The sequence below is a fragment of the Somniosus microcephalus genome, chromosome 15 (assembly GCF_052327205.1).
Source record: "Somniosus microcephalus isolate GS21.2 chromosome 15, FLI_Smic_1.0, whole genome shotgun sequence".
NCBI classification, from domain to species: Eukaryota; Metazoa; Chordata; class Chondrichthyes; order Squaliformes; family Somniosidae; genus Somniosus; species Somniosus microcephalus.
This window is the reverse complement of record NC_141001.1, coordinates 105,774,684-105,788,150: the sequence shown is the minus strand read 5'-3', so window position 1 is coordinate 105,788,150 and position 13,467 is coordinate 105,774,684. Positions and strand designations below refer to the sequence as shown.

The 13,467-nt window shown below is 46.4% G+C and overlaps 1 protein-coding gene across 2 annotated transcripts in view; it reads left to right on the top strand.

Moving 5' to 3' along the window:
- Nucleotides 1–13,467, top strand: part of shank2b (SH3 and multiple ankyrin repeat domains 2b) — a 1,331,733-nt gene that overhangs the window by 177,161 nt on the left and 1,141,105 nt on the right. For both annotated transcript variants that reach the window (XM_086008225.1, XM_086008224.1), the window contains exon 3: nucleotides 12,196–12,281. The gene's annotated coding sequence lies outside the window, so the exon portion shown is untranslated. The remainder of the gene's footprint in view (nucleotides 1–12,195; nucleotides 12,282–13,467) is intronic.

The following is a 13,467-nucleotide window of genomic DNA, read 5'->3' as shown; positions in this document are numbered from 1 at the left end:
TCCTGGCAAATATGGTCCTTAATACTGTGATGGTTTTTTCCGTGGTGGTGGAGGACATCTTTATTACCTCCGGCCACTTGGAGTGTGCATCAACTGCGATTAAGAACATTGAATCCATAAATGGACCAGCAAAGTCGATGTGCACCCTTTGCCAGGGAGATGAGGGCCACTCCCATGGATGTAGAGGGGCCTGTGGCGGAGCATTTTGGACCTTCTGGCATCCTAGGCAGCTCTTGGTCATGTCTTCGATGTCTCCATCGATACCTGGCCACCATACAAACGCCCTAGCTAGGTTCTTCATTTTCACTCCACCCAGATGCCCCTCGTGAAGCTCCTTTAGCACTTTATCCTGGAGTTTGGGTGGAATCACCACTCTGGATCCACACATCAAGGTTCCTCGGCACACTGACAGCTGTTCTCTTCTTTGCGAGAATGCTGGCAACAGTGGTTCGCCATGTGCTGGCCATCCCTTCACTGTTAAATCGTAGACCCGTGAGAGAGTAGGGTCACTTCTTGTCTCCCTTTCAATGGCAGAATTTGTCACCGGTAGACATTCCACTATGGTAGAGTGGAATATCTCTACTGGGTCTACTGTAGGTGCCTCTTCTATCATTGGCAATGGCAGGCGCGATAAACCATCAGCATTCCCATGCTGTTTTGACCCTTTGTATTCAATGTTGTATTGGTGTGCCCCTAGAAAAAGGGACCACCTCTGTAGTCTTTGTGCCGTCATAATGGGGACACCTTTTTTAGGGTTGAATATGGAGATGAGGGGTTGATGGTCAGTCAGCAAGGTAAATTTTTGTCCGTGTAGGTAATGGTTGAATTTCTTCACTCCCCATACCAGGCTGAGTGCTTCCCTGTCTATCTGGGCATAGTTACGCTCAGCTGAGTTCAATGAGCGTGACGCAAAAGCTATCGGCCGTTCCGAGCCATCAGGGAATCTATGGGACAATACCGCTCCTATGCCATAAGGGGATGCATCGCACGCCAGTCTGATTGGTAGTGATGGGTTGTAATGAGCCAAAATTTTCTCGGATGTGATTAAGTCTTTACATTTATGGAAGGCACGTTTACACTCTTCGTTCCATTTCCAAATCACTCCTGTCTGTAGAAGATCATTAAGAGGGTGTAGAATAGTTGATAAGTTCGGTAAAAATTTATGATAGTAATTTATTAATCCCAGGAATGACCTTAATTGTGAAACATTTTCAGGTGCTGGGGCTTTTATAACTGCTTCAATTTTTTCAGGTGACTTATGCAACCCTTCCTTATTAATTATGTGGCCACAATATGATATCTGATTTTGGAAAAATTCGCACTTGGGGCGATTTGCTCGTAGGCCCCGTTCTTTCAGCCTACTGAGCACCTGCTCCAAATTGGCAAGGTGCTCGTTGTCGTTTTCTCCTGTTATAAGGATGTCGTCTAGGTAGCATTGAGTCCCCGGAATCCCTTGCAGGACTTGCTCCATAGCTCTTTGCCAGATAGCTGGAGCTGATGCTACTCCAAAAACCAGTCGATTGTACTGGTACAGGCCTTTGTGTGTGTTTATTGTGAGATACTTTTTAGAGGTCTCCTCAACCTCCATCTGTAGATATGCCTGTGCCAAGTCAATTTTTGTGAAACGTTTCCCTCCGGATAGTGAGGCGAAAATATCTTCTATCCTCAGAAGAGGATACTGTACCGTGTGAAGGACCGGGTTTACAGTCACCTTAAAGTCCCCACAGATGCGAATTTTTTTCTGTTCCTCAGAGTTATTTTTCAATGTTTTTTTCATGACTGGAACGATGGGTGTTGCCCATTCGCTCCAATCTATTTTGGATAATACGCCTGCCTTTTCCAAATTCTTCAGCTCTGCCTCGACTGCCGGACGTATTGCGTATGGCACCGGTCTTGACTTAAAAAAATTTGGAATTGCTGTATCTTCCACTTTTATAGAGGCGGTGATGCCTTTCAAGGTTCCTAGTTTCTCTTGAAACACTTCTTTGGCGTTGGCCAAGATGTCTTTTAATCGTTCAGGTATGATGTCATCATTGTTTTTTTCCTTACTGGTCACCGTCAGTGCCTGAATGGAGTGCCAGTCTAAACGTATCTTCCTTATCCATTCACGTCCCAACAACGGTGGACCACCATCTTGTAGAATGTATAAATACAACTTTTGTATTTCTTTGCCGTTGTATACCACAGGCACCCTTATTTTTCCTTTGGGGTAGACTTTCTGCCCCGTATATGTTTTTAAGATAATGGATGTGTCTTTTAGAGGTATATGCGAAAATAGCCTCTCGTAATCTCGTCGATTTATTACGGTTAGAGCTGATCCTGTATCTAGCTCCATTTTAACTGGGGACCCTGCTATTGTGAGGGTAACCCAAATGGTTTGGTAATCCTCTTTGGTAAGTACATTATGTAATTTGAGACAGCTTAGTCTCTTGTTTCCGGAGTCGCTATCGCTATTCTGGTCTTCGGAGCTATTGTCCGTCATCATTTGTACCTTCCTGTACTTTTCTTTATTGATTTTTTGTTTTCTGTCAGTGGATTTATTTTGTCCAGATCGGCATACCCGTGCAATGTGTCCAATCTTACCACATTGCCTGCATGCTTTGCCCTTGAACCAGCAGTCCCTCTGGTTATGGGTGGATCTGCCGCAGCGATAACATCTTCCGAACTCCTGTGTCATTTTATGGGTGCCGAAGTCCTGTGTCTCTTGTTGTATCTCTGCAGCTCCTTTTGCTGCTGCTTCGTATGATACAGCCATACTGAAAGCTTTGTCCAATGTTAAATCTTTTTCAGAAAGCAGTCTTTTTTGTGTTCCTTCACTTAAGAGACCGCAAACAAATTTGTCTCGAAGATAATCCGATAGTCCTGCTCCGAATTGGCAGTACTTTGATAGCTTTCTTAATTCGTTTCGGTAATCAGCGTTACTTTCATTCTTGTGTTGATTTCTCTTGAAGAACTTGAATCGTTCCGCTATCAGCAGCGGTGTTGGGTTTAAATGCTCCTGCAGGGTATCAACAATTTCTTTAGAAGTCTTGTCCTTTGGTTTGGCTGGAGTGATTAAATTTCGTAACAGCCCGTATGTCTTTGCGCCCATTAAGTTCAGAAGTACTGAAGCTTTTTTTTCATCTGTTATTCCATTTGCAGTGCAATAAACCTCTACTCTTTCCACGTATGTGGTGCAATCTTCTATTTCGCCATCAAAAGCCTCACTATTACCAGATTTAGGCATTTCAGAAAAGATATGGCGCTTCCCGCGCTTTTTTTTTCTCTCTGTAGCAACGATATGGCGCTTCCCCGCCGCTGCTACCGATAACAACGCTGTTTTACTGTGGTTTCCGTTTATTCACTGTTGGAGACTCGTTCCCGACGGAGGTCTAAACGCTGACCTGCTTGCCGCGCCGGCCGTCTCTCGAGTGCACCCTCCCAGTCCATTATTGCTTGCCTCCGATTTCGCTGCCTTTCTCAGCTGTAGAGCCCGCCGCTGGAGCTCCAGCCTGACGCCCAGGAAGGATTAGCGCAGTACCTGTCACCAGCTTGGCCAGCTGGTGAAACCACAGTTTCTCTTACTTCCTTGAGTCTTCTGGACGCTGGAGGAATCGATGTCCTTGAGGTGCTGCCGAATTGCAGGTAAGTCCGTTTCCACTTCGTCGCCACTGTAGTGTCCGTGTGTAGATAAAGACACTGAAGACAGGAGTTGGCTCATAGGTATTTACTAAGCAAGTCTGCGGGGGGGGGGGTTTCTAAAGGATATACACAATACACAGGCTTATATAGCCCAAGTGGCAATTACCGGCATTACGCACACCTGGGGCTCTTAAAGGCACATACACCACAGTCTCGTATCAGGCATGCGGATGATGTGGCCCGTCCATTGGAGCTGATCGAGCGTGGCCAAAGCTTCGATGCTGGGGATGTTGGCCTGAGCGAGAACACTGATGGTGCGCCTATCCTGCCAATGGATTTGCAGGATCTTGTGGAGGCAGCATTGGTGGTACCTCTCCAGTGCTTTAAGGTGCTTGCTGTACATGGTCCATGTTGCTGAAGCATACAGGAGGGCGGGTGTCACTACTGCTCTGTAGACCATGAGCTTGGTGCTGGGTTTGAGGTCCTGGTCTTCAAACACTCTCTTCCTCAGGTGACCAAAGGCTGCACTGGCACACTGAAGGCGGTGTTGGACTTCGTCATCGACGTCTGCCCTTGTTGACAGTAGGCTCCCGAGGTATGGAAAGTGGTCCACGTTGTCCAAGGCCTCGTCATGGATTTTGATAATCGGGGGGCAGTACTGTGTGGCGGGGGCAGGTTGGTAGAGGGCTTTTGTCTGACGGATGTTTAGTGTAAGCCCCATGCTCTCGTATGCATCGGTGAAGGTGTTGACGATGGTTTGGAGTTCGACCTCCGAGTGAGCGCAGGTGCAAGCGTCGTCTGCATACTGTAATTCGACGACAGAGGATGGGACGACCTTGGATCTGGACTGGAGGCCACGGAGGTTGAACAGTTTCCCTTTTGTTCTGTAGATCAGCTTCACTCCAGCGGGGAGCTTACTGAGGGTGAGATGGAGCATTGCAGCCAGGAAGATCGAGAAGAACATTTGTGCAATGACACAGCTTTGCTTGACCCCAGTTTGTACGTGAATTGGGTCTGCAGTGGATCCGTTGGTCAGGATCACGGTTTGCATGTCATCGTGAAGGAGGCGGAGGATGGTGACAAACTTTTGAGGGCAGCCGAATTTGAGGAGGGCACTCCATAATCCCTCACGGTTGACAGTGTCGAAGACCTTTGTGAGGTCAAAGAAGGCCATGTACAGTGGTTGGTGCTGTTCCCTGCATTTCTCTTGTAGTTGACGCGCAGTGAAGATCATGTCCATTGTGCCCCTTAGTGGGCGGAATCCGCATTGCGACTCTGGGAGGAGCTCTTCAGCCACTGGGAGAAGGCAATTGAGGAGGGTTCTTGCGATGACTTTCCCTGTGGCAGACAGCAGGGAGACTCCTCTGTAATTACCTCAATCGGACTTATCACCTTTTTTGAAGATGGTCACGATTACGGTGTCTCTGAGATCCCCTGGCGTGCTCTCCTCCTTCCAAATAAGAGAAATGAGTTCATGTATTTGCGCCAATAGTGCTTCTCCGCCATCTTTTAGTGCCTCGGCCAGGATTCCTTCTGCTCCTGAGGCCTTGTTGTTCTTCAGTTGTTGGAAGGCCTTTTCAACCTCATGCTGGGCTGGGGTTGTGCTGAGGTGGTGGCGGGTAGCATACTGCAGAATGGAGTTGAGGACACTCGCGTCGAAGACAGAGTCGGTTAAGGAGATCTTCGAAGTGCTCCTTCCAGCAGGCACTGTCTGCCTCTCTGTCCTTGATGAGTACCTCTCCGTTCTTGGCCCGCAGTGGGGTAGGACTTTGGGTGCTTGGGCCGTAGGTGGTCTTGACTGCGCTAAAGAATCCACGTACGTCGTGGTTGTCGGCTAGCTGCTGGATCTCGTGTGCTTTCTCCACCCACCATCTGTTCTTTAGGTCGCGAGTTTGTTGTTGGACCTCAGCCTTCAGGCGTCTGTTGAGCTACTTTCTTGCTCTCGAGTTGTGTTGCTGTTTCCAGATCAGGAATGCCTTGCACTTGCGGCTTATTAGCTCCTGGATATCCTAGTCATTCTCGTCGAACCAGTCTTGGTGTTTCCTGGTCGTGTGACTGAGCATCTCTACACAGGTGCACACATCTTTATAGCATGCTTCTTAAATATTGCAAAGTACGTATTAGGTGTCAGCCTTGGTTCAGTGTCTGAGTCAGGATGTTGTGCATTCAAGACCCACACTAAATACTTGAGCACCAAAATCTAGGCTGAGGGATGGCCTCTTAGGTGGTGGCAAATGACCACATAGCACTATTTTAAGCAGAGCAGGGGAGCCCTTCTGTTGCCCTGGCCAATATTTATCCCTCAACATCACTAAAAAGCATATTATCTGGTCAGTTATCTCATTGCTGGTTGTGGGATCTGGCTGTGTCCAAATGGACTGCTGTGTTTCCCTACATTACAAAAGTGACTGCACTTCGAAAGTCATTAACTGGCTTTAAAAGTGCTTTGGGACATCCTGAGGTCATGAAAGGTGCAATGCAATTTCTGTACTATTTCTTTTCTTTGTTATTAAATTTGTTAGTGACATAGGGTAGAGTACAAATGGTACCTTCATTATTGTATTTTATCGATAGTTTATCCATTTGGATCCCTTTTTGTTCTCTCTGTGATGTCCAGTCGCATTGTGACCTGCACATCTGGCTACATCTGGCACTGATTTTTACTCATCACACTCATTTGGGAAGCACAGAGTGTAAATTGAGCAGGTGAAATACAATCTTCTTTTAATCTTACCTTAATTATTCCAAGACATTTTCTAATGGGAAATTTGCTGTAATGGCAGTGATGTATATGTACTATAAATAGTCATCGTCATACGTGTCTTCACACTGTTCCCTTTGGGGAACTGTATGAAGTGGTGGAAGGATTTCTGGCCACGTTAACGCTCCTTCCGTGACCGTAACCATCTTCGTACCAGCCATTAGGGTGGTTAGTCCTATGGTGGGAGGGTTTTACGGGCTCCCACAACCCATACGAGGGGCGGGGGGGCCACCCACACCCACGGACGCAAGTATCCCGCTGGATGTCAACCCAGAATTTAGAGCCGGAGCTCCGACTCCACTTGCCAGGACTGTCTGGAGCGGGGTTCGAAACCCTACGCCTTCTGGCCCAGCGGCGGGGATGCTACCGCTACGCCAAAGGCCCACTCCACTATAAATAGTAAATTAGTTATATTGAAATGGAATATTTCACATTTAATGGGACAGTAGTTTTGAATAATCTGGCCAGATCTTATGAAAGTGAAACACCAATTTGGTCTCTGACCATTATTGCTTGGGTTTAGGTAAGCACTGTGCACAGTTTTGGTCTCCTTATCTGAGGAAGGATAATCGTGCCTTGGAGGCGGTGCAACAAAGGTTCACTAGGTTGATTCTTGGGCTGAGAGGGCTGTCCTATGAGGAGAGATTGAGTAGAATGGGCCTATACTCCTCGAGTTCAGAAGAATACGAGGTGATCTCATTGAAACATACAAGATTCTGAAGGGGATTGACAGGGTAGATGCTGAGAGGTTGTTTTCCCTGGCTGGAGAGTCTAGAACTAGGGGGCACAGTCTCAGGATAAGGGGTAGGCCATTTAAAACTGATAGGAGGAGGAATTTCATCATTCAGAGGGTTGTGAATCTTTGGAATTCTCTGCCCCAGAGGCCTGTGGAGGCTGAATCGTTGAGTATATTCTAGACTGAGATCGATAGATTTTTTGGACTCTAGGGGAATCAAGGGATATGGGGATCGGGCGGGAAAGTGGAGTGGAGGTCGAAGATCAGCCATGATCTTATTGAATGGTGGAGCAGGCTCGAGGGGCTGTGTGGCCTACTCCTGCTCCTAATTCTTATGTTCTTAAGTGATAGTTACATGTTTTAGGCCTTCGGGTATGATACCAATTCCATGATATGCCTGTGCTTTTTTGAATCAACCAGATGTACTTATTGAGCAAAGCATATTTATGACAGAAGTGGGTGAGTGAATCACAGTTTGACGTTGATTTTAAATTCTTGATTGCCTTTGTGTTTTTCCTTTAAAATATGATGATCTGACTCCTGATCAGTTTACATTGAACTTTAACAAACATCTTTCCTTTTAGTATACAATATTTCCTGTTCTGTGCTGAAAGGTGTTTCTGCTTTTAGCCATTTTTACCATATTGAGTTCCTTTACCTGCGTGCCGTATTGCGTTGCCTACGAGGCTGGCATGAAGTTGGTGAAATAACGGAGTTGAAATTCAGCACCACGCAAAGCAAAATATCTCACTGCTCTGGCATCAGTCTGGACTGACTCCTGTTGAGTTGATCCGCCAAGTCTTTGCGCAGTATGTGAAATTCTTGTTTAAATACCCAAGCGGATTTTTTGGCTGGGTGCTTCTGCTGGAAATCCTCATCCACCGGCAGCACATATCAGAAATTGAGACACCTGATTTACTGACCGACCACTATCCTCTGTCGACTCAGCGTCTCATCCTGTGATTTGAGTTCCATTCTACATGCTAAGCAATTCAGGATCCGGTTCACCATTGCCACACGTTCGGTTGATGGTTTCACTGACATGGTTTGACCCCAAATCTTTTTTCCTGTGCTTCACCTCATAATTCTGATATTTTGTTGATCTTTCCTCCAGAGTGCACTCATTGGCGTTGATCTTCATTTGCCATTTCTCAACCCATCCTCCTAGTCTGTCGAGACCCCACTGCACCTGAAGAGCCTGCTCTTGATAGTTTTCAACCCTCCCACCACCACCTTGGTGTCACGGCCAATTTTGACCCTTTTGTCTCAATCCCACTGATGTGCCTCAATAATTCCGAGACTCGATGTTAGCGAAACAAAACAAGGCTTTTATTAACTTAGAAGGTAACACGTAGTGGAGAGAGGTATCTTCCATCCGGAGGGCTGCAGTACTGGATATGAGGCCAGACTGAGCTTGCTTACATAGGGGCCAGGTATGGGCGGAGCCCTACACACAACACATTCCAAGATACAATACAATGGTGAGGAAACAGAACTGGGGGAAGGGAACTGAAACCGACCACAGTCACAGGCAGTGATGAATGGAATATTTCATCACACCCACGTCCACATACAATGTAAGCGGCAAATGCCCGCTGCCAGCCCAGAGGTAAATCCCGAGGTGGGGGGATGGTGTGGTGACAGAGGAGGTGGGTGTACCCTATCGGGAGCACTGTGGAGGCGGGGGAACATTCCTGCTCCTTCTAGCGCCACAGAAATTATTTTTAAACGTTTTAAAAACTGACGCACCTTTAGTTGGTGCCCACTGCTTAGGAAACAGCAGCTCCTGGTCCGCTCAACCCAAGTCAGTTTCTGCCAGTGGGCCTACAACAACAACAATATAGCGCCTATAACGTAGTAAAATGTCCCAAGGTGTTTTACAGGAACGATTATCAAACAAAGTTTGACACCAAGCCACGCAAGGAAATATTGGGACGGATGACCAAAAGCTTGGCCAAAGAGGTAGGTTTTAAGGAGGGTTTTGAAGAAAGAGAAAGGTGTAGAGGGGCGGAGGGGTTTAGCGAGGGAATTCCAGAACTTGGGGCCTAGCAGCCGAAGACACGGCCACCAATGGTGGAGCACTTCAAATCGGGGATGCGCTTGAGGCCAGAATTGGAGGAGTGCGGCGATCTCGGAGGGTTGTGGGGCTGGAGGAGGTTACAGAGCTAGGGAGGGGCGAGGTCATGGAAGGACTTTAAAAACAAGGATGAGAATTTTTAAATTGAGGTGTTGCCGGACCGGGAGCCAATATAGATCAGTGAGCGCAGAGGCTGGGGGTGAACCCATGGGAATACAAACCGAATTTGTACAACTTGTCCTCATAATTTAACCCTTTAAGCCCTGGTATCATTCTGGTGAATCTGCGCTGTACCCCCTCCAAGGCCATTATATCTTTCCTGAAGGTCAGTGTCCAAAATGGAGCACAGTACTCCAAATGGGGTCTGGCCAAGGTTTTGTACAACTGAAGCATCGCTTCCTTCATTTTGCAGTCCAACCCCTTGGAGGTAAAGGCCAATATTCCATCAGCTTTTATGATTACTTTTTGTACCTTTTAGTGATTTGACTACATGGACACCCAAATCCCTTTGCTCCTCCACAACTCTCAGTCTCTGACAATTAAGAAAATATTCAGTTTTTTTTTTGTCTCTCAGATCAAATGGGGATGACCTCACTGCTGGTTACCTCCCCAAACTCTTGTCCCAACTCCTATTTGATGTCTAATTTCCCTTGGTGAAGATGCTATATAAATGCAGGTTGTCATACATGAAGCAGGTTAATCTAATTTGATTTAGATACTTCGGGGCTGCACTGACCTGTTGCAAAGACGTTAGGATGCTTACGTAAACCGCAGTGTGTATCGACCCAAAAAAAAAAGGCAGAAAAGAGTCAGGCTCAGCGGATTCTTCTCGCGCTAAATGAACAGCTAAAGCCCATTAATTTTGATACACTAGCAGAAATGAAATTCTCACTTATCAAATTGCCCCCATTAAGCAAACCCATCAGGATTGATTTAAGTACATTGGCCATCAATTGGTGCTTGGGGAAAGTGTTCCCCTATTACATGACTGTTCCTATTAATCTTGCCCCACTTAACTGTCATCAACTGTATTTGGGGCACTGTAGCACAACAACAAGCCAATTCTCACAACTAGCTACTTGATAGTCAAAAGTGGAGAATACTTCCAGCACTGCTATTAGTCACCCTAATAAGTAGCAGCACTGATAGGCACTACAGATAGTGTCGGAGCAATAATTTATCCTGCTCAACAGCAGCTTCTGGGATATTTTCCTTTATTACTCAGCAGTTTTTATTTTGCGATACTGGCAAAAAATTGCTCGCAAACATAATTATTGCGCAAGGGTTTATTCCCTTTAGTGCCGACTGTGCAAAGGAATAGGTTCAGAGCTGACGCACGTACAAGGGGAAAGCTAATAGCTCTAAAGATAGGGGTTAGATGAAGAAGGGTAGATCGATCCCTGGGATGAGAGGATTGTCCTTTTGAGGAGAGATTGAGTAGATTGGGCCAAACTCTCTGGAGTTTAGAAGCATGAGAGGTGAACTCATTGAAACATGTAAGATACTGAGGGGGATTGACAGGGTAGACGCTGAGAGGCTGTTTCCCCCTGGCTGGAGAGTCTCGAACTAGGGGTCATAGTCTCAGGATAAGGGGTCGGTCATTTAGGACTGAGATGAGGAGGAATTTCTTCACTGAGGGTTATGAATCTTTGTAATTCTCTACAAGGTCTGTGGATGCGGAGTTGTTGAGTATATTCAAGGTTGAGATAGATAGATAGATTTTTGGATTCTAGGGGAATCGAGGGATATGGGGATCGGGCGGGAAAGTGGAGTTGAGGTCGAAGATCAGCCATGATCTAATTGAATGGCGGAGCAGGCTCGAAGAGCCGTATGGCTGACTCCTGCTCCTAATTCTTATGTTCTTATGGTAGGAGGAGGCTTGTGTGGAGCATAAACACCAGCAGAGACCAGTTGGGCTGAATGGTCTGTTTCTGTGCTGTAATTCCATGTAAGCCTATGAAGTGTTTTTTTATTGCAGGAGACATGGCTGGGGGAAATGTTTGTGGCGTGAATGGACTGTTTTTGTATTTAAAGAAGGCCTGTTTTTGTTGAGGCTGATCTCTCTGGAAATATTGTAATATTCTTTTGATCTGAAGAAGAATGCCTAGCTTGCTGAATCACAGAGCACAGGTAGCTCCAGGAAATGTTTCACTTTCTCTGGGCCTGGCAAGTTTGTCAAGATTTCAACCCATGTATCATATTGCTGAGAAATTCTCTAACATTGCAGTAATAATGCTATTCAAATGTCTGGAGTTAGTTTAATTACCGTACTAATGTTTTATTAATGTTGTATTACTGCATTATTAATATCCCACTGTGAGACTTGAGCACACAATCTAGGCTTACACTCCCAGTGCAGTACTGAGGGAGTGCTGCACTGTTGGAGGTGCCATCTTTTGGATGAAACGTTAAACCCGAGGCCCCCGTCCGAGGCATGCGCCTAAAGAGGCTGGCAGCAGGACCACGGCAAGTTGGTCCGCTGGCCTCTAGAGGGCAGTGCCAACGAGCTGTGGGCACCAGTCACGGCCCCAGAGGCAGCTTGCGTGGGAGCGGATTCAGCCTGGTAGGTCTAGCCAAGAAAGTAAGTAACTTACCTGAATGTGGAGCCGGGAGGAGCAGGTGTGCACCTCCCAAACTCACATTAAAGGAACCGATCGCCTCCGTGCCCCCTCCCCGCCCCCCTGCATTGCCGTCGCTCCCGACCCTGTGAACCCTGAACCCCCGATACCCGGTCCGACCCCAGGACCCACTTAAAAGGGCCACTGAAATGCATCTTTCCTTTTCATAACTGGGTGGCTTGAGTCTGGGATCATGGTGACCATTTCCCTCTGACAGCTTGCTGATTGATCTACCAATGTCATTTTGAAGATGACATGCCCAAGGCAGTATTCCAAATGTGACCTCACCCGTAAAGCATTAAAATAACAGTTTTGATCTGATAGCCCAGTTCTGTTGATTTAACGTCTGTCACAGCCTGGTTATTTTTTTTCTTCTCTGCAGAAGCTCATCTTGTGGCCGCTGAAATGAAGTGATATCCTTGGCTTAACAACCTAAACACTGCCACCTAAAGTTCACACCAGCTTTCGGTAAGTTATTTTCGTTACGACATTGCACGGCTCTTGGTGCGGTGAACCCAGTTTCTATTTGACCTCATTATTGATTTAAACTTTCAGCTTACTTCCATTGTGAAGTCGGTAGTTTTTTTTTGCTGCCTTATATTAAATCTTAATTCCTCCTTATCTCAACAATATGACAAGATTCAATTCAATTTGCTGCATTTTGAAAACACATACACAGTCTACGAATAATTCAGTCATGTTGCGGACGAGTACAAAATGTGAATTATCCAATAATTTGAATTAAGCAACATAAATACCATCAAAAAGTGGAACTTTAGTGCTGAAAATGAACAGTCAGAAAATCTGAATAATTAAGCAACTTTATAAAATATAATGACCTGGGGTTTCCGCTCGATTTGCGCTGTTTTATTTCCTGATATCGGCATAACCGGCGCAAAATCTCACTGCATTTTAAGCGCCAATTGTGTTCGGCGCAACTCGAGTTTCCACAATCTTTTGCGCCAGTTTTAAACACATCACCTGGGAACCAGGCCCTGCCCACGGAACTGGCCACACCCCCAGAGTGAATTAATCGCCATAGCGAGTTTCCGCTAACTGCGGGCCGATGAGGAGGCTCCAAAAATTAAGCTGGGTCTTTTGGGCGCAAGGACGCCAACAGGTACGTTTGGAAAGTTTTTTTTGAATGAATTAAAAAAAAATACTAAGGAACTGATTACTGTATCCCCCAATCTAACTAGAAAATAGTTTTGCATATTTATTTTTTAAGGTCATTTTCAATCATTTGACCCGAGTCCTCCAAGCTTGGTCTGCAAGGCAGGGGGTTGTTGCAGCAAGGTCCGTCTTGGAGCAGCTAAAGTTGACTTGTGGGCTGAAGCTGCCTGCCCTCTTCCCAGCTGTGATTGTACCCCTGATCCGTTGCTGCCTGTAATCCTCCCCCACCTTTTCAGCTACTGCCCTCCCCACCGCAACTCGCCAGCGGCCCCGAACTTCAATCCTCAAGGTCCCCCAGGGCCTCCTCTTCCCTCCCACCGAGGGTTACCAACTCTGGTTGGAAGTATTCCTGGAGGATTCATCACCTGACCTCCAGTCTCCAACTGCCCCGCCCAGTAAAATAGCCTTTATCCCCCTCTCTCCACTATTTTTAGAATTAATAATTGGAAGTATTCAAAGAAATTGAAAAAGCAAATCGTCA